The sequence below is a fragment of the Dama dama genome, chromosome Y, assembly GCF_033118175.1.
Source record: "Dama dama isolate Ldn47 chromosome Y, ASM3311817v1, whole genome shotgun sequence".
Classification (NCBI taxonomy): Eukaryota; Metazoa; Chordata; class Mammalia; order Artiodactyla; family Cervidae; genus Dama; species Dama dama.
In genome coordinates this window covers 6018719-6045485 of record NC_083715.1, presented here as the reverse complement: position 1 = coordinate 6045485, position 26767 = coordinate 6018719, and the positions used below count along the sequence as shown (strand labels likewise).

At 40.8% G+C, this 26767-nt stretch overlaps 1 long non-coding RNA gene across 4 annotated transcripts in view; it reads left to right on the top strand.

Annotated features, from left to right (window-relative positions):
• The first annotated feature begins 1929 nt into the window (after positions 1 to 1929).
• Positions 1930 to 26767, top strand: part of LOC133053505 (uncharacterized) — a 47210-nt gene continuing 22372 nt past the window's right edge. For 2 of the 4 annotated variants that reach the window (XR_009692286.1, XR_009692287.1), the window contains exons 1-2: positions 1930 to 2140; positions 2778 to 2916. This is a non-coding gene — a long non-coding RNA (uncharacterized LOC133053505). The remainder of the gene's footprint in view (positions 2141 to 2777; positions 2917 to 26767) is intronic. The other 2 variants (XR_009692284.1, XR_009692285.1) reach the window with 2 other exon arrangements.

Genomic DNA, 26767 nt, shown 5'->3' with positions numbered 1-26767 from the left:
TTGCTTCAAGCAACATCCAAATTGCTCAGTGAAGTGAAGTCGTTCAGTCGTGCCCGACTCTCTGCGACCCCATGGACAGTAGTCTGCACCAAACTCCTCCATCCATGGGATTTTCTAGGCAAGAGTACTGGAGTGGGTTGCCATTTCCTTGTTTCTTAAGCTCTGTTTTATTAAGTAACAGAAAACAGAACAAGAAAATGCTTTCAGTGGGGCATTTCAACCAAGTAAGGGGTGAAAGCACAACACTGGTGAATCTAGTTATCAGGATTAAGTAAATTTAGGGAAAATCCAACCTTACAGCGAACAAATCCAAAAGTTATATCCCAGTTCATTTATTTAAAAAATAAAATAAAACCCCCATCTTCCAAATGCTTAAAAAGAATTAAACTTCAGCTTAAAAAAAGGCATTAAAATAAATTTAGAAAATATTAATCTTCTATTAATATTCATCCCAACAGGTTCTTACTTAAAATGATATCGCAAACTTTAGTGGGAAATCACATATTCCTCTGCAGTCAGAAATCCAAATATAACAATACAAAGAGGTCAATTAGGATGCAAAATCCATAATAAATGAAAAGCAAAACTGATCAAACTAGACTTTTTGAACGCAATGTCAAACTTTTCTTCCCCCAAATTATCAGCAAACTGAAATGAAAGACAACAATTTTTGCCTTCAAAATGTATCATACTCTTGTAATGGAAAAAATGATTTGGCAGGTTAAGGTTAGGTTTCTATCATTCTATTTTCTATTTAACACCATTAGCCAAAATATTGCCCTGCGTTAAGGCACTTGTTATTTCAATGGCAAGAAATACAAATTTTAATACTAGTAAGTTCTAGGTCTCTCAGACAATAGTGAATCAAGAGCTTATGCAGTTTAAGGAAATTTTATGGATTTCCATCCCTCAATCCCGACAGCTGGAGTGTTTATATCCAATCCGAATACCGTGTTAGGCACACAGGACTCTACTTTCCCACACTGCATATATTAATAACTCCTGCACAAACTCCTTCAACTTTCTGGCTTCTGGTCAAGTACCCATCCCTAGACCACATGCTCTAGAAAAACAGAGGAACCAGTTTCAGGACATGGTTACCCACCTAGTACCCTACGCTCCACCCCGAGACTACCCTCCTCCCGCTCTAGCCCAGCCCAGCGAGGTCGGCGCAGCCAAGCGGAGCCGAACACTGCCTACTACAGTCCCGCTCCGGCTCTCGGAACTTCCCCCGCCCACTCCGTCCACGTGGCAGGACCCCGCCCCCTCACCGGCGCTGCACCAATCAGCAGCCCCCTTAACCAGGCCCACGCTCCGCTTTCAAAAAGTCAGCTTACTCCTCCCACCTCAGTCCCGCCCCTTTCCTACCTCTCCGCCCCGCTGGCCCCTCCCACCTCCCCAAATCCCCGTTCCCTTCCTCCTCTCCCGTTGCCCGCTCCCTCCCTCAGGCTTCGCCCCGCCCCACCTGGGAAAGCGCGCTCGCTCTCTTCTCGCGAGATTTGAACGTCCTCCTCCTCCTCCTCCTCCTCCTCTTCTTCCTCCTCCTCCTCCTCCTCCTCCTCCTCCTCCTCCTCCTCCTCCTGCCGCGGCCGCCCGCCTCTCCCTCCGGTCCTCCCACCGCCCCTCCGCCCACTCTCTCAGCTCTCAGGCTCCCCTCCCCCCTCTTCCCCCGCCTCCAGCCTTTGGGCCGGATCTCGTCTCGCTGAGGCGGAGGAGGAAGAGAAGGAGGAGGAGGAGGAGGAGGACGTTCGACCTGCGCAGTGAGATGTTTGTACGTCGCCGCCGCCGCCGCCATCGCTGAGGAGCGCGATAAAGGGAGCCGAGCCGGGCGTGAGGGTGGACCCCGCGGAGCCGCCGCGCCAGCGCAGTCCCCCAGCCGAGCCCGAGCCGCCGGAGACCGAGCCGCCGCTGCCCCCGCCGCGGCCGCCCAGGAGCCGGCCAGCTCCCCAGCCCAGGCCGGGGGCCGCGCCGCCGCCTCCCCCAGCGTCGCCCCTCGCCTGCCTGCCCGCCTTAAATGTGACACCGGTGCCTCGGAGTGCGACCCGAAGCCGCCACCGGGGAGGGGACGAGCACCATGTTGAATCTAAGCAAAGGCACGGGGAGCCGGAAGGACACCAAGATGCGGATCCGGGCCTTTCCGGTGAGTCTCTTCTCGGCGCCTGGGACCCCGGGTCGGGGGACCCGGCCGACAGACGAACGCGAGGCCCGGGCCGACCCCCTCCCCCCCGCCTCCCAAACAGACCCCAGGCCCGGCCTCCCATCCCCCACGCCGCGGGGCGCGGGGCGCGAGCTTTCCCTGCAACCGGGCGGCGCGGGACCCTGGCGCGGCCGCCCTCCCGGGCCGTTCCCCGCGCCCCCGGCGTCCGAGGCCGGCGCCGCGCCCCCCACCCAGAGCTGCGCCTTCGGTCGCCCCGCGGGCGTCGGCTGCGGCCGGGGCCCCTCAGCCGGTCCCGGCACCTCGCCGCGCTCCTGGGGTGTAGGCCCAACCCCTTGCACCCCGCTCCTCGCTCCCCGGGGCTCCCAGCCCTGCGAGGACGGGGACCGTCTACGTTCTCCCGGTGTGGGGTGTGTGTGTAACTTTTCACGTGAGGTTTCGCAGCAGTTGAAAAAAAATCACCATGCCTAAAGGATGGTCTGCCAAAAGATGCCGGGGACGGACCTCTCCCGCTCTCCCCCTCTCCGGGAAGAGCTCTGCCGTCCACCTACCCTCGACGCGGTGACAGACGTTCCGCGCAGTGCTCTGTAGTAATACACTAACAACGCCGGTGTGTTTACAGAATCTTTCATCCGCAACCTTCCAGTGTGCTTTACAACCTCCTGTGCAGGAATGGCCTAGCCACTCAAGAGAAAACGAATGGGACGGTTGGTTCTTCATTTCCTAGCCATGGAAGCCCAAAAGAAGAAGTAATCACCACCGTGAGTTGCTTTACTCTAGGTTTTAGTGACGGCGAAAGTATTTTTGTTTAGAAACTTTTTTGGCCTTAAATTAAGTCACACCCCTTTGGTGTTAAGTATTATAGGGTGTAACTTTGGATGTCAAATCTGAATCAGATAGCCCATGGCAAGCAATTAGAGTGTAGTCTTGGGACAGAAACTGGGCATACTTGCTCATGTCGCTTCTGTAACAGGTAGACGTCTAGGTGGACAGACTAGCAATTGAATAGAAGATTTTAAACCGGGACAACTAGAGAAGAAGCTGTGGTTTCCTGTCTTAGAATCACAAGCACGTTATATTGTGTGGTGGGGGGCGGTGAAGAGAGGGTTTGTATTCACTTCTTAAAGCATGCTTTTTCTAAAGTGTAGTTTTCACTTCAGAGGAAAGATTAATATAATTGTCTTAGTTGAGTAAGAAACCGACCTAGAGAACTTGAGGACCTCCTTGGATTCTGAAAATTTAGAAGGAAAAAATAGACCTGATGCAGAATTCCCAGCTGGTAATAAGAAAAATGTTAATGCCTATGTGAAGACTCTTCAGACTTTATGTAAATAAAGGTAGGATATAATCGGGAGAATTAGATGTTTTAATGCACATTAAAGGGATTTTGAATGTCTGAAGTTTTTTCCCTAAGTAATCGTGAGAAAGTACAAAGAAAGTAACAAGTGTTGACAGAAGAGCTCTAATCAAGCTCACTTGCACGTTTTCCTTTATAATGATAAACAGTGAACTGGGTTTATGAATTTGTGAGTAGTGATAGTTTTCTTACTGAATCAGTTCCTACTAAATGAGCAGAATCTAGAATTATTCAGAATTTCAAATAGTTTTATAAATTTTAAAGAAAAGTTTGCTGTTCTTGAAGTCTTGTCTTTTTCTAATACAAGATTATTGTTAAAAGGTGGAATAGCTCACATTTGACATCAACTGACTGTTGGGGATTTTCTGATTAATCAGCTCTACCTTTATCTATGTGTAATCAACTCTCTGATCTCTTGTTTTGCCTGTCCCTACCTGTTCTTCCACTCCGTCATTTATTTAGGAAATACTGAGGACTGTGTGCCAGGTACTGTGTTATGCCCGATGTCCGAATCCCCGAGTGGGAAGAGAGAAGGCTTTCAAGACAATGCAGTTCGCAAAAAGGGAAGTTTATTGCTGACTGTAGTCAGGGCTCCTGCCGCATAGTGGCGCGGAGTCAGAGAGCCCTGAGCCCACCCTGTTATCCAAATTTATAGGGTGTGCTTAAGCGGTTGGTAGCTGGCTTAAACGGATTGGTTACATGTTTGCAAAGCAATCTTATTGGCCCAAACCTTGGCGTGCTTTTTTTCAAACTTGGGCGTTGGCGGGCTTTTCAGCTTTCCCCTGATAGGTTCCCGCTTTCTTACTAGGCGCATGTTGATTGGCTGGCTCCAGGTGGCCTGATAATCTTGTTACCCCGGAAAACCAGGCCTACTCCTAATCTAGGCTGCCTGTCATGGTGTTAGCCCTGGCAGCCTTACACTGTTCTGGGGTCTTGGGATGTATCAGTACAGCTTCAGAGACCAATATCCCTCCTTTCTGAATCTTGTATTGTTGGGAAGAAGCTGTGGGAGAGAATTTTGTTCTTGTTTTAGCTGAAGAGTATCAGAGTATGTGACAGGCTACCACACAGCACTGAAACTGACTTTTTTTTTTCAGGAGTATTATGGTCATGAGCTAATTGAGGCCTTTTCTTATCTGTAACTTGTTGCCCTCTTAAGTTTCTCTAAAATCCTTAAATGAAGTTTGCAAGTGGCTAGTGTTTGATATTCAGTACTTAGTGTCTGCTAATATTCAAAAGTGTCTAAGAGTTATAAATTTTCTCATGGGTATTAACATCACTCATAAGTAGTTCTTACTGAAAAGAACCATTGCATTTTTTAATATATGCATTTAAAAATCACACTTCTTTGAACTTTCATAAGGATGGCTACATAAAACCTCAGTGGTGTGATATTTCACTGATTTATTTGGTAAATAAACACTTAGAGAATTTCAGAATTTTTTTTTTCCTTCCAGGTTAGTAGTCATTTACACACCTGTAGTCTGCATGGATTGCAAGTCAGAAGTAATAAATGCATCTTATTCCATAAAGAAAATACTTCTTGTGTATTCATGTGTGCACACCTAAAACTACTGTATTTTACCATTTGAGATAAACAACTACTCTAAGGGAAATTGTAGTGTAAGCAGAGGCTTCAAATACTCCTTTCAGAGTGTGTTTTATAAAGCTGATGTGTGAAAAAGTATAAAAATATGTTTGAAGATTGTTATCTTTACAAATTAGTAAGTGATGGTACAGGATATTTTGTAAATGTGTAAACCTACAACAGTTGCAGTCTCATCAGTAAAATCAGGTTCTGAGAAGTTGGTTCTTTTTAAGACGGAAAACAATGAAGGACTTTCTGTATGTAACAGATTGACGATGGAGGAAATATTTTATTTCAGTTTGTAAAGTTTGCTGCAGTGGATAAAATATATAGCATCTCATATCTTTTGGGGTGTTTTGGTACCCAAAGTGACAGCAAGGGACACAAAACTTTTTAAAGAAAGGAAGCTGTAGTTGTGAAACTCCTGGAAACTCTGTGGCTTTGGACCCAAGAACGCTGTCCCAAGAAGTTCCTGCCCTTATTTCCTTGCTGTTGCCATGTGTCTCACTCCTGCGCTTTTGTTTCACTCTGTAGGATTAGTTGCTGTCAGGTGAACTTTTTGTTCTTATCTTTGTAATAGTCATTCCTCACTGTCCGTACTGTAGTTGGGTAGTTTGTCCACATGGGCTTGAAAAGCTTGGTTGTATTGGAGGGGACCTGGTTGAATGGGAATACTGGTCTCTCCTCTGATTTGCCTTTTTTGACTTAGACCTCAGAGTTTCGGAGACAGATGGTGAAAGTGATTGTCATTAGAATGTGATCTGAAAATGGTTTCACTTATTGGTTGATAGAAGCATCCTCAGTCATGATAAGGAATCTCTGGCTGTGATGTGCATGCAATAATTCCACCTGTGTGGTATGGACAATTAATGGTAGAGAAGTTATTGTTAGATGGAACCCACAGAATGACTGATAGTCATTTGTTATGTTCTTAAATACTTAAGAGCACAAGAATTTAAGGACAAGAGGGAAAGTTAATGTTTTTGTTTCTCTTAGCTGTAGTGACATTTGTTAGATTTAAGGGAACAGCTTTGATGTTCAAAATAGGTTTCTCTTATTTAGAATAAGTAGCTGTTGCCTAAACTACCTGGACTGTACATACAGAAAGATTGAATGAGTTGTGCAAACCACACAGGGTGTGGAATTAACCTTTAAGTTTGGTTTGGTTTTTATTCTTTAATATTTTCTTACAGGGATGTTATGGAGATCTAGCATTCATTTAAGTATTGCTTTCACTTAGACTGACTTTTTTTCTATTTAATGGTTTTAGGCAGCTAAAACAGCTGGTTTTAGCCAGCTGTGTTATAGTTAGTACCTCACAGGCTTTAGAAACTTAAAAAGATACAGTAGTTATAAAGTGTCTTAGAAAGCAGTTCTGAGGGGCCAAGAAAATTATTGCTACCAAATTATTAGTGCTAAAGTTATCAAATTTGAAACAGTTTTAATAGTATAGATTATAATGTGAGAATTTGACTTGTTAAATAATGCAGTAGTCACAGGGCAAGTTCGTTGAAACAAAATAGAGAAAGTTTCATTCATTAAATGTAGCTAGGTAATAGCAGTGTTTTCTCTGTTGCAACAAGATTATATAATTAAGGCTAGAGAAAATAGTGTGTCTTCCCTTTGTGATATAAATTGGGAGACCTCAGAGATAATTTTTGCTGTTATTTGAAAAAAATTATCTGTTAATCTTAACAGCAAAGAAAATTTTGCTGTTAATCTTGGTGTTAGCAGTTTTGCTAGAGTTGTATAAAAAATTATTGGACAATTTGTAGCTTTAAATAACGGAACTTTCATAATAGTTCTTGTTTATCATTATAAAGTCAACAAAAAAGGTGCCACTAGTAAGAAATCGCTGAGCTAAAACATGAATTACAGTTAATGTGTCTACAAGTATATTGTGAAAATTATTCATTTGTAGTCTAGCAAAGCTATGAATTCATTTTAGTAGCTTTTCTAGTTATAAAAGTGATGCATATTCGTGATAGAAAACTTAATAAGTGTCTGAACATCTAAGTAAGCTAATAAATAATCACCTGTAACCCTGCCACTTGGAAGTAAGCTGTATTAACATTTTGATGTGTTTCCTTATGATCTTACATATATGTGTAAGCACACAGTAAATTTGAGGTACCATCTTTTTATTTACTGCTTTTTAAAAAATACAGTATCTTACTATACATTTATTTCCATGTTAAATATATCAAAAACATGATTTTGAATCACTACCTAATACTCTGCAGTATTTTGACTTATCCCTTTCCTTGCTGACGGACGGGTTTGATTGATGCCAGTGAATACGTGCTTTCTGTATTACAAAGAATGCAACTGTGGTTATTTAGGAGCTTCCCTGGTGGCTCAGACAGTGAAGAATCTGCCTGCAATGCAGGAGACCTGGGTTGAATCCCTGGATAGGGAAGATCCCTGGAGAAGGGAATGGTTTTCTACTGCAGTATTCCTAGTCTGGAGAATTCCATGCACAAAGGAGCCTGGCAGGTTATACAGTCCATGGGGTTGCAAAGAGTTGGACATGACTGAGGGACTAAATAGTTTCACTTTTTCACTTATGATTATGGAATTACTGGACTCAACATAACTAATACATTGACCAACCACTTTGACCTCTAGAAAGGTAGGAATAATAATAGTTGCACTTGCTGAATGCTTAATGTGCCACACGCTGCTCTCTGTGCTTTGCATGTGTAAACTAATTTAATTTGCATAACTCTAGGATTCTGTTATCTTTTTTACAAAAGAAGTCTTGAGACATTAAGATTTGCTTAAGGTCACTTTGCTTGGAAGTAGCAGAACCTAAGGTTCTTTTTAACCTAGGCATTCTGGCTCTAAAGTGAATGCTTTAGGAATTAATTACATCTCAAGGTTGTATCAGTTTAACTTCTACTGTATCACAGTGTCTTAGATATCTTTAATTTCATAGATGAAAAAATAGTACTTGAATGTTTTAATGTGTATTTCTTCGCCTACTTATAAGAGTAAAACTATGGATAGTCTGTAGGGAATTTTCATTTAGTTTTACATTAGAGTATTCAGCACAGGTTTTAGAAACCTGACTAAAAAGTAAAGAGACTAGAGAGCATAATAGTTAAGAGTGTGGGCTCATACACTATCAGAGTTTGAATGTCAGCTCTACCTCTTTCTAGTTGTGTTATTTTTTAACAAGGTACTTCACCACTTCTAACCTCAGTTTTCTCCTCTGTAAAATGAGATTGTAGGACCTGTCTTACATGGCTGTTGTGAGATAGAGAGTCAAGCATTAGAACAGGACCTAACAAACAGTGAGCAATTGTTGTACCAATATTTAGTCATGATTCTGCCACAGTTTTGGAGAAGAGAATGGCACCCCACTTCGGTATTCTTACCTGGAAAATTCCATGCAAAATTCCACAGAGGAGCCTGGTGGGCTTACAGTTCATGGGATCGCCAGGGTTGGACACAACTAAGTGACTGAGCACACATGGCACAATTTATATGTTAAAATTGAAGGTTATTTTTGCACGTAATTTTATTTACTATACAGTTATTTTTTAAGAAGCTTACAGATTCAATTTGTGGACCACGTTAAGAAATCAGTCTCAAAGTATATATGGGTTTGGTACTGCTGGGGTGTTTGAAAAGAATGCCACTGGCTCTTGCCGGGTAGGGGTAGATTCAAAAGAGAAAATACAGTAGTGATAGTTACTTAGTCATTGGAGTAAGTGTATAACCTTTCTGGGATAACTTTATTGAAGGAGTAAGTACTCACTTCGTGTGTACATTCTAATATGTACATTAAAGTAAGTGTTAGTCGCTCAGTCATGTCTCAACTCTTTGTGGCCCCTTTGACTGTAGCCTGCCAGGCTCCTCTGTCCGTGGGATTCTCCAGGCAAGCGGGCTGCCATATCCTACTCCAGATATGTACATTAAGTGTTTTATCTAAAAGTACATTTTGTTTTTATTTCCTTCCTTCCTTTTCTTCCACCCTCTTTTTTTTTTTTTTGTTTCACTCATGAACTAGGTTGTGGTCCCTGCTCGAAGTTTATACCAGGTCCCCTTTTCAATCCTGAAGTATTAGACACAGTGTGGATGAGTAGTGAATGATTGATTAAATGAGCAACTAGTCCTTGAAGCCAAACCACAGTAATCGATGACTTAGCTAAGTCGATTCTGGGAGTATTCCAAAATATTTGAACTCTTGCAGCTGTAAGTGAAGCCTTAATTTGTAGGTTATTAATGATCGTGTGGCAGTTTTCCTTAAAGGTTAGTTAGGCTAGTCTCCTAAAAACAATGACTTGAAAGTAAAGATGTAGATGTGTATTGGCAGTTACTTTGGATTGCGTGTCAGAAGAGCTACTTGCTAGTCTAGTCTTTTCTGTTTACTAGCTTTCTCTACATTTTACTCGCTCCACTGTGACGCCTTTCTCCCAGCCAGTTAACCATACCTGGCAAGGCCCTTCTTTCACGTCAGATTGACTACCATCTGTCACCTCTACCCGTTCTGGGAATTTGTCATCCTCTTTTCATCTGAAATTTACCTTTGACCTGAGGATACAGGCTTATCTTCTTGAATTGAGGTGTCCTATTCCCTTGTAGCTCTGTTGGGAAGGAATCTGCCTGCAATGCAGGAGACCCGGGTTCGATTCCTGAGTCGGGAAGATCCCATGGAGAAGGAAATGGCAAACCACTCCAGTATTCTTGCCTGGAAAATCTCATGGACAGAGGAACCTGGCAGTCCATGGTGTCACAAGAGTCGGACATGACTTAGCGACTACACCACCACCATTTCCTTATAGTCCATGAATCTTTGGGCCCAGATGCTAATGATTGCTGCATCTATCACTCTTGTGGCTTGGGCCCTTCTGTACTGTTCTTTGAGTGATTCCTTTGACTGTCTCCTAACTTCTTACACATGTTCCCTCAGTCATTGAAGACTTGCATGCATTCTTCACAGATATTCTCTCTAGTTTAAATTGTAACTTTATCCAGTGCGTGTGGGCAGACATTCATTTATTCATTTTAATGTATGTTTATTATGTGTTCCTACTGGCACTAAATAGTAATGGGGGTAGATCTGGCCTCTTCTCTATTACTGTGGTCTTCACTCTGTCTTGAAACTTGTTTTCCAGCTACTTTAGAAATGTTAAAACTTCATACCACATTCTGTTCTAGTCCCTTCATTTATTAGATGTAAGACTTAAGCGAACCACTTAACCTCTGCCTGTTTTCTCTTTTGTAAAAGAGAAGAAAACAACAGTACCTACCTCATAAGGTGGTTGTAAGGATAGAGTCAATAACATATAAAGTTCTTACAAGTGTCACATAATAAACACTATAAATAAATGCAACCTGTTATTATTGAATTATTCTATCCTACGTGTTGCTTGTTTTCTTCTCACATTAAATGTGCTCTGGGATCTCAAGAAGACCCCAGACTTCATTCTCCCAGGCTCTGGGGCCTGATACCAGTTGCCACTTTTCCTGTTGTCTCCCAGGGCAAGGCCGGAAATACAAGCAAAAAGCATCTTGAACCATTCCATTCATCTGTCTTCACTGCTCATGTTTTTTAAGACTATGGGGCACTCCTGGAGAAAATTGCGAGATTGTGGTCTCTAACCTTGCTGGACTTTCAGTGCCTCTGGGCAATTTTTTGTGTCCCTGTAAGCTCCGGCTCACTTTTTGCTGCTTGAACTATTTCTGTCGTCGTCCTCAAGCTCTTTATTGAGAATTCTCTTATCTCTCTTCTTCAGGAAACTTAACTACCAACGTTATCTTGTGTAAGTACATTTAGCTTTGATCTTTTTCAGTTTCATTCGTTAACCTGTATCTTTACTTATTGTCAACTCCTTCCCTTGGGACTCAGAGAAGTAAGATGTTCCTTTTTCTGTCTTCTCTACCGTGGTAACTACCATCCCATCTCCTTTGATAGCCCCATCTTCAGAGAATAGTCAGTATGTCCTTTATTAGAATATGATTTTCTTTAGAGAAGGCAGCAGGTCTCTTGGTATTGATCTTTGTCAGTGCTTTACAGTAGCATCCAACAATGTTGAGTGAATGAGCTGACAGACTCTGTATAGTTTGTTTTCTCATCCTGTAGATGGGCACTATAGCAATCTTTCTCAGAGATTAACTGTGAGGAATAAAAGAAATATTAGAAAGTGCTTGCTAATAAACAGTAAGATCACTGAGGCTGCTAAAATCATTTTCTAATCATAAAGTTAGTATTTCCAAGCATAAACGTAGTGTGTTCATGTAGAACAGGTATTGTCAAACTCTTATAGGGTCTCTGTGCTTAGTCGCTCAGTCATGTCCAACTCTTTGCGACCCCATGGACAGTAGCCCGCCAGGCTCCTCTGTCCATGGGGATTCTCCAGGCAAGAAGACCGGAGTGGATTGCCATTCCCTTCTCCAGGGGATCTTCCCTGCTGAGGGATCAAACCCAGGTCTCCTGCATTGCAGGCTGATTCTTTACCATCCGAGCCACCTGGGAAGCCTAAGAGTGGTGGAGTAGGTATCTTCAGAAATCTCCCTCTCTAGCCATTTAGAGCCATTTTTATATTGTTCTTTGTATAGAAGATTTCATTTTAAAAAGTTCTGTTGCTTTAAAATCAGTGAACAATCCAGCATTTTTAAAGTTGAGAGTCCTACTTTCCCAAGTTGATGCCATTAATGAGAAATTGAGAACAGATTCTGAAGTTGCTTTAACCACTAATCCAGAGCCTTTTGCTGCAAGAAAACATTCCTTCTTTCTGTTTTTAAAGTTGAAATGTAATTAATTTTCTTAATTTTAAAAAAAATTTCTTAATTTGACTTCCATTTATTTAAGTGAACTTTGGGTAGGGTGTGGACATGAGTTTGCTCTTTAGATGAGAAAGGTTCTAGCTAAGCAAATGAATAAAGACTTCAAAGAGATACCTTTTACCTAGTTTAAGAAAATACAAGATTCCTTAGAGATGCTTTTCTGTAAAAGCAAGCCATCATTTCTAAGAGGAATACTTTAACATACTGATTGCAAGTCATTCTTATCTAAAGCAGCTCTTAACTGAGCAATACTTAGCCAGTCTTCTCTTCTCCCCATCCTCTTGAAAGTAATAATGAAAAACTCTTCCCCCTTTCCTTTTCAATTTAATAGTATGAGAAGTTGATTTATGAGATTAATAACTGCATCATGTTGAATGTCTGCTTTGTGCTCGGCTCTGATTTAGGCTCTGTGAACTATAATTATCTCAAATTTTCACAACAGTCTTTAGATGTTACTTCTGAGGGACTGATGTTGAAGCTGAAACTCCAGTACTTTGGCCACCTGATGTGAAGAGCTGACTCATTTGAAAAGACCCTGATACTGGGAAGGATTGAGGGCAGGAGGAGGAGGGGACGACAGAGGATGAGATGGTTGGATGGCATCATCAACTCAATGGATGTGAGTTTGGGTGAACTCCGGGAGTTGGTGATGTACAGGGAGGCCAGATGTGCTGCGGTCCATGGGGTCGCAAAGAGTCTGACATGACTGAGCAACTGAACTGAACTGTTTTAAATCTGTCCTGTGGCTCATAGTGAAGTGAAAGTCGCTCCACTGTGTCTGACTCTTTGCGACCCCATGGACTGTAGCCCACCAGGCTTCTCTGTCCATGGGATTCTTCAGGCAAGAATACTGGACTGGGTTGCCATTTCTAGTAAAGTAATGTGTATTACATGTACACCTACGGAAGGGCAGAGCTGGGATTCAGATCCCAGGTGTATCTGACTCAGAAATTCATGTTCTTTCCATTACATCACACTGCCTTAATTATATTCAGTCAAAAACTTGCTAGATTCTGAAGAAGGAAATGGCAACCCACTCCAGTATGCTTGCCTGGTAAATCCCATGGACAGAGGAACCTGGCAGGCTACATTCCATGGGGTCGCATGGAGTCAGAACACAACTTAGCGACTAAACTGCCTTGCAAAATATAATAAAAGTACTGGTTTGAAAAAAGAATTTACTAGTTTCTGAAATATTTACTTTCCTAATAGGAATATATTGGGAAGTTAATTCTAAGCTTGCCCGTTAAATGATTACCCGGGGGTGGATCCACGGCCCCTGAAACTTATACACTTCAGTGCTCTCTTTATAAAAAGAACTTAAAATTAGTTTTCAAGTCTTGGAAGGAGCTTCTGCAAGTTTAAACCTCACTAGATTCAAAGTGTGTGTACCTCTCGCATGCAAGTTATAAGAACTTTAACTCAATGGAATCCTATGTTGTTCAGTAAAATTTGACTATATATGTTGCTTAAGGGGGTCCTAGTGTGTATTGACTTTAATAAAGTGGTCAAAATCATAGCCTATAAGAAAGATACATTAGTTAATGTATTTCTAAGTTAACACTATGCTTTTTAAGTTGAAGATTCATAGAAGATTCATAGTACACATTTTTAAACTTTTTTCATTTATTAGAAATTTATCTTGTTAAATATTTTAAAAAAGTGATTCCTTGAAGTTAGTGTGTTTACATACTTTTATATATAATTTTTTGTGTCTCAGAATATACTAAGAGGTGTAGGTTAAACAGTGTATGAATCTTGGAGTACAAGGATCAGATACTTTAAAATAGTTTGCTTTTCTTCATGGTATATGCAAATGAGATATGAAAGAAGTGTATTATTTTGATGAGCGTTGTTCAGTCACTAAGTCATGTCCAGCTCTTTGTAGAGGACATGGTTTCCCTGTCCTTCGCCATTTCTCAGAGTTTGCTCAAACTCGTATCCATTGTGTGGGTGATGCTGTTCAACCATCTCATCCTTTGTTGCCTCTTCTCCTTCCCTCAGTCTTTTCCAGAATCAAGGTCTTTTCCAATGAGCTGCCTCTTGGCATCCAGTGGCCACAGTATTGGAGCTTTAGCCTCAGTCTTTCCAGTGACTATTCAGGACTGATTTCCTTTAGGTTTGACAGCTTCAGGAGACTCTCAAGGGTTGTCTTCAGCACCACCATTTGAAAACATCAATTCTTGGACTCTCAGTCTTCTTTATGGTCCAACTCTCACATCCATGCATGACTTCTGGAGAAACCATAGCTTTGACTCGATGAACCTCTGTCAGCAAAGAGATGTCTGCTTTTTTTTTAGTATGTGTCGTTTGTCATAGCTTTTCTTCCCAGGAGCAAGCGTCTTTTAATTTTATGGCTACAATCACTGTCTGTGGTGGTTTTGGAGCCCAAGAAAGTGAAATCCGTCATTGTTTCCACTTTTTCCCCGTCTGTTTGCCTTGAAGTGATGGGACTGGATGCCATGATCTTAGTTTTTTGAATGTTAAGTGTTAAGCCAGCCTTTTCACTCTTTGACCCTCATCAAGAGACTCTTTAGTTCCTCTTCGGTTTCTGCCATTAGAATGGTATTATCTGCATATCTGAGGTTGAGATTTCTCCTGGCAATCTTGATTCCAGTTTGGGATTCATCCAGTCCAGCATTTCACATGGTGTACTCTGCAGATAAATAAGCAACGTGACGGTATACAGCCTTGATGTACTCCTTTTCCAATTTTGAACTAGTCCATTGTTCCATGTTCGGTTCTAATTGTGGCTTCTTGACCAGGTTTCTCAGGAGGCAGGTTAGGTGGTCTGATAGTCCCATCTCTTGAAGAATTTTTCAGTTTGTTGTGATCTTGGTTCATGCCGTTGAAGCCTAGCTTGAAGGATTTTGAGCATTACCTTGCTATCATGTGAAATGAGAGTTTGAACATTTTTTGGAATTGGCCTTTCTTTGGGATTGGAATGAAAACTGACCTTTTCCAGTCCTGTGGCCACTGCTGAGTTTTCCATATTTGCTGGCATATTGAGTGCAGCAGCGCTTTAACAGCAGCATCTTTTAGGATTTGAAATAGCCCAACTGGAATTCCATCACCTCCACTAGCTTTGTTTGTAGTAATGCTTCCTAAGACCCTTTTGAGCTTCACGTTCCAAGATGTCTGGCTCTCGTGCATGATGGCACCATTGTGGTTATCCGAGTCCTTAAGACCTTTTTTGTACAGGTCCTCTGAGTATTCTTGTCACCTCTTGGAAGCAGATCTCTTCTGCCTCTGTTAGATCCTTGCCGTTTCTGTCGTTTATTGTGCCTGTGTTTGTATGAAATATTCCCTTGATATCTCCAGTTTTCTTGAAAAAATCTCTAGTAATGTATTTGCTCCTGTTTGTTTTCATATTTTAATTGTTAAAAGCTAAAAAGACTAGAGAGAATCTGTTCTAAATCTTATGTAATAGACGGGGAAGCGGAGAACTGGAGAGGATTTACCCAGAGGATTCTCATGACTTGAATTTACGGAAGAACCATGACTTAAAAGCCTGGTTTCTGGTTAAAAACTCTTTTCTCTAGGCCAAACTAAAGAAAAGCATATAGCCTTGGTAATTTGGTGTTAATATTAGCCTATGAATTACTGATTTTGTAGTATCAGACACTCAGGTGATTTGAGTTAACATGGTTTAACAGAAGGTTCCTTAGCTCAGCACACATGGATTCCTTCATTGCTTTAACTAACTGAATAATTTTGGATAAACTCTCTAGCTTCAGTTTCTTCATTTGTAAAATTAAGAGGTTTTAAATTGGGGTTTCCTTAGGCTCATTTCTGTTCTTAAAATTTCAGTCTAGAAACTGAATGCTGGTGTGTTCTCCTGTGCCTTAGAACATTTTGTGATGTTGCAAATGTCACCTGTCTTTTCAGCTTTAGAATTTCTTTAGAATAAGAATGGTATGTTTCAGTGATGATTAAATGATTAGATGGTGATTAAATGCTAATACGAAGGAGCGGATAAGTTGATTATGTTCTTACATACTTCTTTTTGTGTAAGTTGGTAGTTTTAGAGCAATTTTGAGATGTGTTGTCAGATTTTTGTATTAATTTTATGAGCTAGGCCTTTTGCTGCATTATCACATTTGGTTTCTAGTTAGAGTCATTCAAAGACAAAACTAAGTAACGGTGGCAGTTTATACTGTTATACTCCCCCCCCCCCCCCGCCCCCTTTGGATTATGTGTAGCTTATTCTGGTGTAAACTAATTTATTTAATTAAATTTAATTAATTTATTTAATTTAATGGTGTAAACAGTTTATACAGCTGTACACATTATTTCCCAACCCAGGGAACGAACCCAGGTCTCCGGCATTGCAGGTGGATTCTTCACCAGCTGAGCCACAAGGGAAGCCCACACATTATCATAGTTTTAGAAAAACTGGGTTTACCCACTAAGAATAAAACTTTATAGAGATGAAGCTACAGAGAAGAAAGGATTGTCATTTTTTAATTGAAAGTCATAGTTTTAGATTGTAGGATAGAAATATGAAACTCAGACATGCATTTAGACATGAAGTATTTCTGTCTGAAGCGTTGCTATTACTACTTTGGGATTCCATCCAAAATATATGATTCTTGCTTTTCTATTATTTTTGTTTTCCAGGTAGATGTTTAAAGAGTTGGTTTATACTCATGACCTCTTATTGTTAATGTTTGGGATTTAATGGTATATTAAGAAAATAGGAAATGTTTTTATTTTAAATTGTTGATCTTATAGGTGTAATAACTAATTTTCTCAACAAGGAGAGTCTTTGAAGAGTTTCAGTGAATATAAATGTTGTATTCTCTGGATAAAAGGTGTTTGAGGATGCCGAGTAACATGTCTTTATCACAGAAGTAGCACCAATAGGATAGTGATAGCCTTCTTGACTCAATGAAAATATGTAACAATTGCATCTTACTTGTTGTGGTCCTTGTCAGACTATGAAATGTTATACATTTTTTCGCATAAAATCATTCACAGAGATAACAGTTGAAAGAATATTGTTCATACTTGTTGTCAGTTGTGACTTGACTTTACAGGCTAATCTGAAAACATAACCTACGTTTTTGAAAGAAATTATTTCAAAATTTTAAATTGATTTTTGAACAGCCCTCATGTCGAGAACTGAAATGCGGATTATAATAATTGAACCTTCTGTTGATGATTTAGCTTTCTCTTTATAAATGTTACCGTTGTGTAATTTAGTGATGTTAGATGCCAGTTGAGTGTAGATCAAGACTTAATTTGTAATTTCATAGTATTGTTTCAGCCTACTGTGCTTTTCTAATTGATACTCTTTCTTTCCTTCCTTGACATCAGTCATTACTTTTGGCAGCACAATTCCAGCACAGAAGGCTGTGTGTTTCTTCTTTGTAGGAAAGAAAGAAATTTATTGAGCAAGGGTTATATGTCAGATGCTTTCACAAACTTTCTTAATTGCTACACAGTATACCATCTTCTCCCATTTCTCTTCTTACAAGCAGATGAGGAAAGTGAAGTTGGAAAGTTTAAATAACTTGCCCAAAGTCTGAGTGTGTCCCACTGCGCTGTTTTCCTCAAAGCTTGGATCTTTGACTATCTTTTTGGTGGTTGAGGATACTTACAGATTAAGTGATGAGCAAATGGGATTATTGTAGACATCATAAGTCATTGTGTAGCTGTGGGTCATCAAATAAAATTCATCATTATTACTAACTCTTAACGGGAATGCCTTCACATTATCTAGGCACCATGACATGTATTAAAAAGGATACGATAAAATAAGAGAACAGACTTGATATTACTTTGAGATGCTTATAATCTGGGAGGGAGTGTCCTTACAGAATTTATGGTTTTAGTTGTATTTGTCTAGAATATTGCCATTCCACAGATATTTGTACCAAAGCAACTTTTTTATTTTTTTTTTTGAAGCTGAAGCTCAAAATTAAGATCAAGCATTTTTCCTTGTTTATTTTTTTCTAGCTGTGTCATTCTGAATTGCCTGGAATTTCAAATTCTCACCCTTTTCCCCCCACCCACCCTGTTCTAAATTTCTTGTTGAAAATTATTCACAGGGGACTAAAGACTTCTTGTCCTCTATGTGTAGTGAATGTGAAGAATACAGTTTTCTTCATTTTAGTTTTAATTGGCTCATGCTGCGGTTCTCCAGCTCTCAGTAATTACAGAACTTTCAAGATGTGTGAGTATATAATAGACTGACATCCTTTTAAGTGTAGCATTTTGAAGGTTATGTTTTTATATCTTTTAATGTAGATGAAAAGACAGATGTTTGTGAAAGAAAAGAGATTGTTAGTGTTATTTTTTCTTATTTATACTTACTAGCAGGGACATTATAATCCTGGATTGGGTACAGGTAAGGGAGTAAAGGTCACTGTTTTTTTTCTTTTCTCTTTTTATTACTCTTTGAAGGTCACTTAAAAAAAATTAATTTATTTATGGCCACACGGCATGTGAAATCTTAGTTCCCCAACAAGGGATCGAAGCCATGCCCTGTGCATTGGGAGCTTGAGTCTTAAGCACTGGACAATCAAGGAAGTCCCTTTTTTTTTTTTAATATTTTATTTTATTTGTTTGAAGGTCAGTTTTAAAAAATTGTGTTAATTTGGTTTCTAAGAGGTCTCACTAAACCTTTCTTTTCTTGCTAAATGAGTTTATTTTGCTGAACACTTTGTAACTTGAACTTGTTGGGGAAGCGTGCAGTATGTTCCTAAAATTGTGTGTGCTTAATTGTGTCTAACTCTGTGACCCCATGGACTGTAGCCTATCAGGCTACTCTGTTCATGGCATTCTCCAGGCAAGAATACTGGCGTGGGTTGGACTTCCTACTCCAGGGGATCTTCCCAACACAGGGATTGAACCCGTGTCTCTTCCATTGGCATGCAGGTTCTTTACCACTGAGCCACCTGAGAAGCTCCATACCTGAAATTAGCAAACATTAAATGTGTATATAGATGTGTATGTGTGTGCATTTTATTCTTTTGCTGAAGCATTGTTAGCACATTGCTGAGTGTATTTGCAGTTACTGCAACTTGAGTAAGTCGGTTTCTCCAATGTGATTAAAATTCTACTCAAATAATTTGGAAAGTTACTTTAAAGTGTTAGGGCTTTTAAATGACTCTGGTGTTTTTTATTGATGAGTTCAGAGTTTAACATTTAGTCCTTTTAACTTTCACTGACAGTTAAAGTTGTGTTCTCTATCAAAGATGGGTGAGACATTCATGGCATCAATTCATCACCAGTGTAGTTATCTGGCCACTGTTGTTGACATGTTCACTGATGCCAAGACCAAAGCATGTAGGAACCTGCACTTGAAGTGTATTTCCTTGGGTTTATTGTTTTTGGATTTACTTGATTTAGGGAAAGATTGTAGTTGTGGGCTCCTCCTGAAGAGCTTTTTTATCCACTATTTTTCTCCTAGTTAACATTAACTAATAAAATTAATGATTAAACATCCTTCTGAGTCGTTTAATTAGGTGAATGGGAAAATCTGAAAATACTTGATAGATGAAATTTGAGAATCCTTTGCTTGTACATTATTTGGAAAAGGTAGTTGATTATTTTAAGATTAAAATTACACTATTACATAAGCACATTAAAATATTTCTGTGTCATTGTGCTTAGTAAACTCAAATGTTTGTGTTTTCAAAATTGCATTGGTATAACATAGGTAAAACAGCATTCCCCAGACATTTGTTTATGGCCTTCTAAGTGACATTGAAGAAAAATGCACAGTCCCTTAAGTATCTCATAGTCTAATGGAGGAAAGAGATTTGTAAATGGATAATTATGGAGTAGTATGTGAGTGTAGGGAGAAGGCAATGGCACCCCACTCCGGTAGTCTTGCTTGGGAAATCCCATGGACGGAGGAGCCTGGTAGGCTACAGTCCATGGGGTCGTGAAGAGTCAGACACGACTGACCGACTTCACTTTCACTTTTCACTTTCACGCACTGGAGAAGGAAATGGCAGCCCACTCAAGTATTCTTGCCTGGAGAACCCCAGGGACGGGAGTCTGGTGGGCTGCCGTCTATGGGATCACACAGAGCTGGACACGACTGACGTGACTTAGCAGCGGCAGCATGTGAGTGTAGTGATAGATACAACCTGAGTGTCATGAAAAAGTTGAGAAAGAGTTGTTAGCTTTGCTTGAGGATTTCAGGGAGGGATTTTTGGAGGATGTGACACTTGAACTGTGTTCAGAAGCTGTGTAAGATATCAAGAGGCAGAAGAGGGGCGTATAAAGAAGACATGAGAGGGTGGTGTGCAGAAGGGAGGTATGACAGTGCAGGAAGTGAATGTAAGATAGGTTGCAGTGAGTGACAGATGAAGTAGGCATAGACTGGATCATCAAGTGTTGTGTTCGCTTTTTAAAGGGCCACTGCCTCCTCCCACCCGTGCTAATAGGAGCTGGATTTTGAACAGGGCTGTGATGCTCATGTGTTTTATTTTAAAGGGTGGATTTTGAGGAAAATAGTTTCTAAAAGGTTATTAGAGTTCAGTTCATGATGCCTGGAAGACTGTTGCAGTCATCTAGAAGAAAGTTTTAGGGCAGCAGTATTCAGGATGAAAGATTGGAAGCATGTTTGAGAAATCTCTTGAGCCTGATGTTGGAAGCCCTTGATGATTGGATGAGAGAGAGGAAAGAAGCAAAGTTAAGGCTTATGCTTTCAGCTTGTATAACTAGGTGGTTTGTGTTGGCCACTCCTGAACTAGAGAATACAGAAAGATTTGGGTGGGTTTGAAGAGTGAGTTTACCAGAAAGTTTGGACATGATAAATTGATTTGTGTCTGGAGGATTTTGTTGGGCATGTCCAGCATACCATAGTTTAGACTTTGGGGTTACTGCTGGGCTGGCAGTATAGATTTGGGAGTAATTAACACGTTAGCCACTCATTTATCTTCTTTGAGATACGGACCAAACTTGTTCAGAAATCTGGTAAGGGCTACTGACCCACCATCCAGAAAAGAAGTGCACACACAAAATTTTGCAAAATTTTCTATGCAGTTTTAGGGGACTCCAGAATCCATTGCCAGTCTAAAACTTTGTACATTTTAGAATCCTGGGAGCGTTCATAGTAGTTGTGACCATTATGATGAATGGAAATGCATGCGGACCCAGTGCAGAGTGAATAGAAGAACCAAGGACAGAGCTCTAGGGATTAAAATCATGTAAGTGACACTGGGAGAATAGGCGATATGAAGTAGGAGGATACTGTTTTTGAAAGAAGGCTACATTTTATTGACTTGCATTTAGCATAGTTGTGCTCTTGTTCAGTCCCTTAAGTTGTGTCTGACTTTTAGGCTTCCTTGTGGACTATGGCCCACTGGAAACAGTGGCAGACTTTATCTTCTTCGGCTTCAGAATCACAGTTGTGTTCTTAAGGTACTTTTGTTTTAGCTGTTTATTTGCTAAGCTTGAAAAACTGTTTTTTCCCTGACATTTGATTTCCGTAGATGAGAGTTTAAGAGATCCTGTCACTGTTGGTCAGCATGTGAGGGATTATATAGTAGTCCCTCAGTGTCCGTGGGGGACTGGTTATAGGACCCCTGCAGATACCAGGATCTGAGGGTGCTCAGTGAAGTGAAAGTCGCTCAGTTATGTCCGACTCTTTGCAACCCCATGGATTATACTATACAGTCCGTGGAATTCTCTGGACTGAAATACTGGAGTGGGTAGCCTCTCCTTTCTCCAGGTGATCTTCCCAACCCAGGGATTGAACCCAGGTCTCCTGCATTGCAGGTGGATTCTTTGCCAGCTGAACCACCAGGGAAGCCCAAGAATACTGGAGTAGGTAGCCTATCCCTCCTGCAGCAGATCTCACCGACCTAGGGATCAAACCCGGGTCTCCTGCATTACAGGCGGATTCTTTACCAGCTGAGCTGTCAGGGAAGCCCTTGAAGGTGCTCAAGTCCCTTGTATACGATGCCAGAGTACAGTCTGCTCTGTATCTGTGAGTTCCATAGCTATGGAGGGCTGGCTATATGGTGCCCTGGCCTGGGCTGAATTTACCAATATTTGCATTTAATCCTCGTGATAGTCTTTTGAGATAGATGTTGTTATTAAATTAAACCCCCTTTAAAGTGAGGAAATAAAGGTTTGTTGTTTGTTAGTCACGTTCCACTCTTCTGCTACCCTGTGTACTGTAGCCCGTCAGGCTCCTCTGTCTAAAGGATTCTCCAATACTGGATTGCCATTTTTTCCTTCAGGGGATCTTCCCAACCCATGGATCAAGCCCACATGTCGTGCATTGGCAGGCGGATTCCTTACCAGTGAGCCACTAGGGAAACCTCAATAAAGGTTTAGAGAAGTTAAGTAATTTTGCCCAGCGTTGCATGGCTTGTGCATTTAGCAAAGCCATGACAAATCTAGGCATGGTGGGCAGCAAAATCTGTGTTCTCTACTATTAATAATAAACTGTACTGTGTTTACCAAGATTGTCAGTGATTACTGATAGTACTGCTTTACCCAGTTAGCACAGAGGGATGGGAGGTGAGTCCAGTGATCTGAAAATATGGATTCCGACTCCAGCTCTCTGATTTTGGGGTAAGTCATTTAACTTCTCTGGGTCTATTTTTGTCTTTGTTTGAGCATTTTTATGCTTCAGCAGTCATGAGAAGAAACATTTTGTCCTGTGTCTTCACCTCTACCTATAATGCACAAATACTGGGGAAAATATACATAAACTTCTTGGATTTTAAAATAATTTGTATATGTGAGAAATGATTCTTTCATTATAATGTAAGAGCATTTGTACAGTACTTGAAACTTACTAGTTTATCTTAGTAACTTCTATATTTTATACTAAAAGTATCTTAAAAATACTTTACTTTCTAATAGAAAATTTAGTAATTCATGCTGAGTAGAGACCCTCCTATGTGTTATTTTTAGTTTCCATGGGATCTTTGTTACAGAGCCTGAAAAGATCATTTAAGGTTTTGCTGAACTTTTATTTAGCAGTATAATTATCTCTGGCATTTTCAGTCCACAGTAACTGCTCTTCTTTGTTTCAAACATTCTTCTTTATATGTTCAGTATTTAACCTCAGGAATGGTGTCTTAGTCTGCCTTATTGTAACCTCTATATATACTGTCAGCAAACTGTTAAAAAAAAACACATTTCACACGTATGGACTGTTCGAGGCCATCATTATCACATTGTCTTGTGGCCTTTATTTGTGCAAAGTTGTAAAAAGCCACATCTTATTTATATTTTATATGGATGGCATCCTCTGTATGAGGGTATCAAATAGGTTGTAGCTTAGATATAACAGTAAAGTCTCTTAAGGCTGTTTCAGAGCAGTCTCTGATAGACCTGGATTTGAATAAAGTTTGAGAAACAAGATAGTTGTTGTTTTCTAAAGAGTTCATTTTAAAGCTCTCCAGAAAAGATTAGAATAATAAGACTTAGTTTGAGTCATCTGCCTAAGAATCCTTTTGACTGGGAGTTGAACTTGTTTGACTGAAAAAACTGTTTTTGCCTACCTACTCCTTCCTCTTTTCACATTCATACCCTTTGGACAGGACTTGAAGAGGATTCTTTTTTCTTTTTTTTTTTTTAGTGTCTTAAAAAAAAAAATCTCTTTCTTTATTGAGATAAGCTATACCTATTAAACATATGCAACTTGATGAGCTTGGAGGTAAGTATTCATTTGTGAAGAGATTGCAGTATATGCAATAAATATATCCATCACCTCCAAATTTTCTTCCAGCCCTCTTTGGAGAGGATTTTATTAGTTAAGTATCTTATCCATTTCAAGTCAGAAGTAGACATGAATCAGATGAGTAATTGATGTAGTGTTTCCCTGGTTGTGAACAGAGAACTTGTAGGTCTTATGTGGCTGCTTCCTGAGAGATAAGTAGAAAATTTATCAACAAGTGTTTGTTAAATGCCAGGTATTATTTTAATGGCTGAGTTTATTCAGTAGTGAGGAAAATCCCTGCTTTCATGGAACTGATATTTGACTGGGAAGAGAGGGGCCAGGAAAAGAAATAATGTGAGGTTGGAATTTGATGGTCACTAGTAGGAGGGACGGGCTTCCCTGGTGGCTCAGTGGTAAAGAATCTGCCTGCCAATCAATGCAGGAGACATGGGTTCCATCCCTGGGTCAGGAAGGATCCCCTGGAGAAGGAAATGGCAACCCACTCCAGTATTCTTGCCTGGGAAATCCCATGGACAGAGGATCATGGTGGACTACTGTCCATGGGGTTGCAGAGAGTGGGAGACGACAGCAGCAAGTAGGAGGAGGCTGCTGCTTTAAATAGAGTAGATAGTTAAAACTTCATTTTAAGGTGACTTCATTAAAGGTTGAGCAGCGTTAGTGTTTGATAAGGGCATGAGCCATGCAGATATCTGGGGGAAGACCATTTCCAGACAGAGAGAATAGCAAAAACCACCTTGAAGTGAACTTGTTATCATGTTCCAAGGAATAACAAGGACGCTGGTAGGGCTGGAATAGAGAGAGCAAGGAAGAAGGATAGATGAAGTCAACAGAGATTATCAGGTCAATTAAGAGTTGGTAGGATAGTGCTTAGGACTCTGACTTTAACTCCAAGAGAAGTCACCCACCGAGGGCTGTGAGCAACCAAGTGACATGATTTGGCTTGTTTTCAGAAGGGTCACTCGGATTGCTTTATGATAGTGGGCCAAGAGCAGAAATAGACCAGTTAGGAGACTGTTGTAGTAATCTGAGAGATAATGGTGGTTTGGACTAGATGAGTAACAGAGGAAGAAGTGAGGACTTAGTTTTGGGTGCATTCTGAAGATCAGTTCGGTTGCCCAGTTGTGTCTGACTGTTTGTGATGCCACGGACTGCAGCATGCCAGGCTGTCCAGGATGGACAGGAGGTCCATCATCAATTTGCAGAGCTTGCTCAAACTCATGTCCATGAAGTCGGTAATGCCATCCAACCATCTCATCCTCTGTCATCCCCTTCTCCTCCTGCCTTCAGTCTTTCCGGCATCAGGGTCTTTTCCATCAAGGCATTTCTTTGTATCAGGTGGCCAAAGCATTGGAGCTTCAGCATCATTCCTTCCAATGACCATTCAGGACCGATTTCCTTTAGGAGGGACCGTTTAATCTCCGTGCAGTTCAAGGGACTGTTAACGGTTTTCTCCAACACCACAGTTCAGAAGTATCAATTCTTCGGCACTCAGCTTTCTTTCTAGTCCAGCTCTCACATCCATGCATGACTACTGGAAAAATAATAGCTTTGACTAGATGGACCTTTGTTGGCAAAGTTATGTCTCTGCTTTTCAATATGCTGTCTAGATTGGTCATAGCTTTTCTTCCAAGGAGCAAGTGTCTTTTAGTTTCATGGCTGCAGTCACCATCTGCAGTGATTTTGGAGCCCAAGAAAATAAAGTCTGTCACTCTTTCCATTGGTTTCCCATCTATTTGCCATGAAGTGATGGGACCAGATGCCATGGTCTTAGTTTTTTGAATGTTGAGTTTTAAGCCAACTTTTCCATTCTCCTCTTTAACTTTGATCAAGAAACTCTTTAGTTCTTCTTCACTTTCTGCCGTATGGGTGGTGGTATTTGCATATCTGAGGTTATTGATACTTCTCTGGCAATCTTGATTCCAGCTTGAGCTTCATCCAGCTGGCATTTCGCAGGTTGAAAAAACAGGGCAACAATATACCACCTTGACATATTCCTTTCCTGATTTGGAACCAGTCAGTTGTTCCATGTCTGGTTCTTTTTTTTTTTTTCTTCTTTTTTCTTTTCCCCATGTCTAGTTCTTACTGTTGCTTCTTGCCTTGCATACAGGTTTCTCAGGAGGCAGGTCAGGTGGTCTGGTATTCCCATCTCTTTCAGAATTTTCCACAGTTTGTTGTGATTCACACAGTCAAAGGCTTTGGCGTAGTTATTAAAGCAGAAGTAGATGTTTTTCTGGAACTTTCTTGCTCTTATGATGATCTAGCAGATGCTGGCAATTTGATCTCTGGTTCCTCTGCCTTTTCTAAATCCAGCCTGAACATCTGGAAGTTCTTGGTTTATGTACTGTTGAAGTCTCGCTTGGAGAATTACTTGTCTCCAAGTAATTGTCTACAGTTGTCTACAAGTCTCGCTTGAGTATCGCTTTGCTAGTGTGTGAGATGAGTGCAATTGTGCAGTAGTTTGAGCATTCTTAGGCATTGCCTTTCGTTGGGATTGGAATGAAAACTGACCTTTTCCAGTCCTGTGGCCGCTGCTGTGAAGTTACTCAGTTGTGTCTGACTCTTTGCGACCCCGTGGACTGTAGCCCACCAGACTTCTCCATCCATGGAATTTTCTAGGCAAGAGTACTGGAATGGATTGCCATTTCCTTCTCCAGGGGATCTTCCCAACCCAGGGATAGAACCCACGTCTCCTGCATTGCAGGTAGACACTTTACCGTCTGAGCCACCAGGGACACTGCTGCATTTTCAAAATTTGCTGGCATATTGAGTGCAGCATTTTCACAGCATCACCTTGTAGGATTTGAAAGAGCTCAGCTGGAATTCCATCACCTCCACTAGCTTTGTTTGTAGTTATGCATTGGAAGGCCCACTTGACTTGGCACTCCAGGATGTCTGGCCCAAGGTGAGTGATCACACCATCGTGGTTATCTGGGTCATGAAGATCTTTTTTGGTATAGTTCTTTTGTGTGTTCTTGCCATCTCTTCTTAGTATCTTCTACTTCTGTTAGGTCCATACTGTTTCTGTCGTTTATTGTGCCCATCTTTGTATGAAATGTTTTCTTGGTATCGGAATTTTCTTGAAGAGATCTCTAGTCTTTCCCATTCTGTTGTTTTCCTCCATTTCTTTACATTGATCACTGAGGAAGGCTTTCTTATCTCTCCTTGCTGTTCTTTGGAACTCTGCATTCAAATGGGTATATATATCTTTCCTTT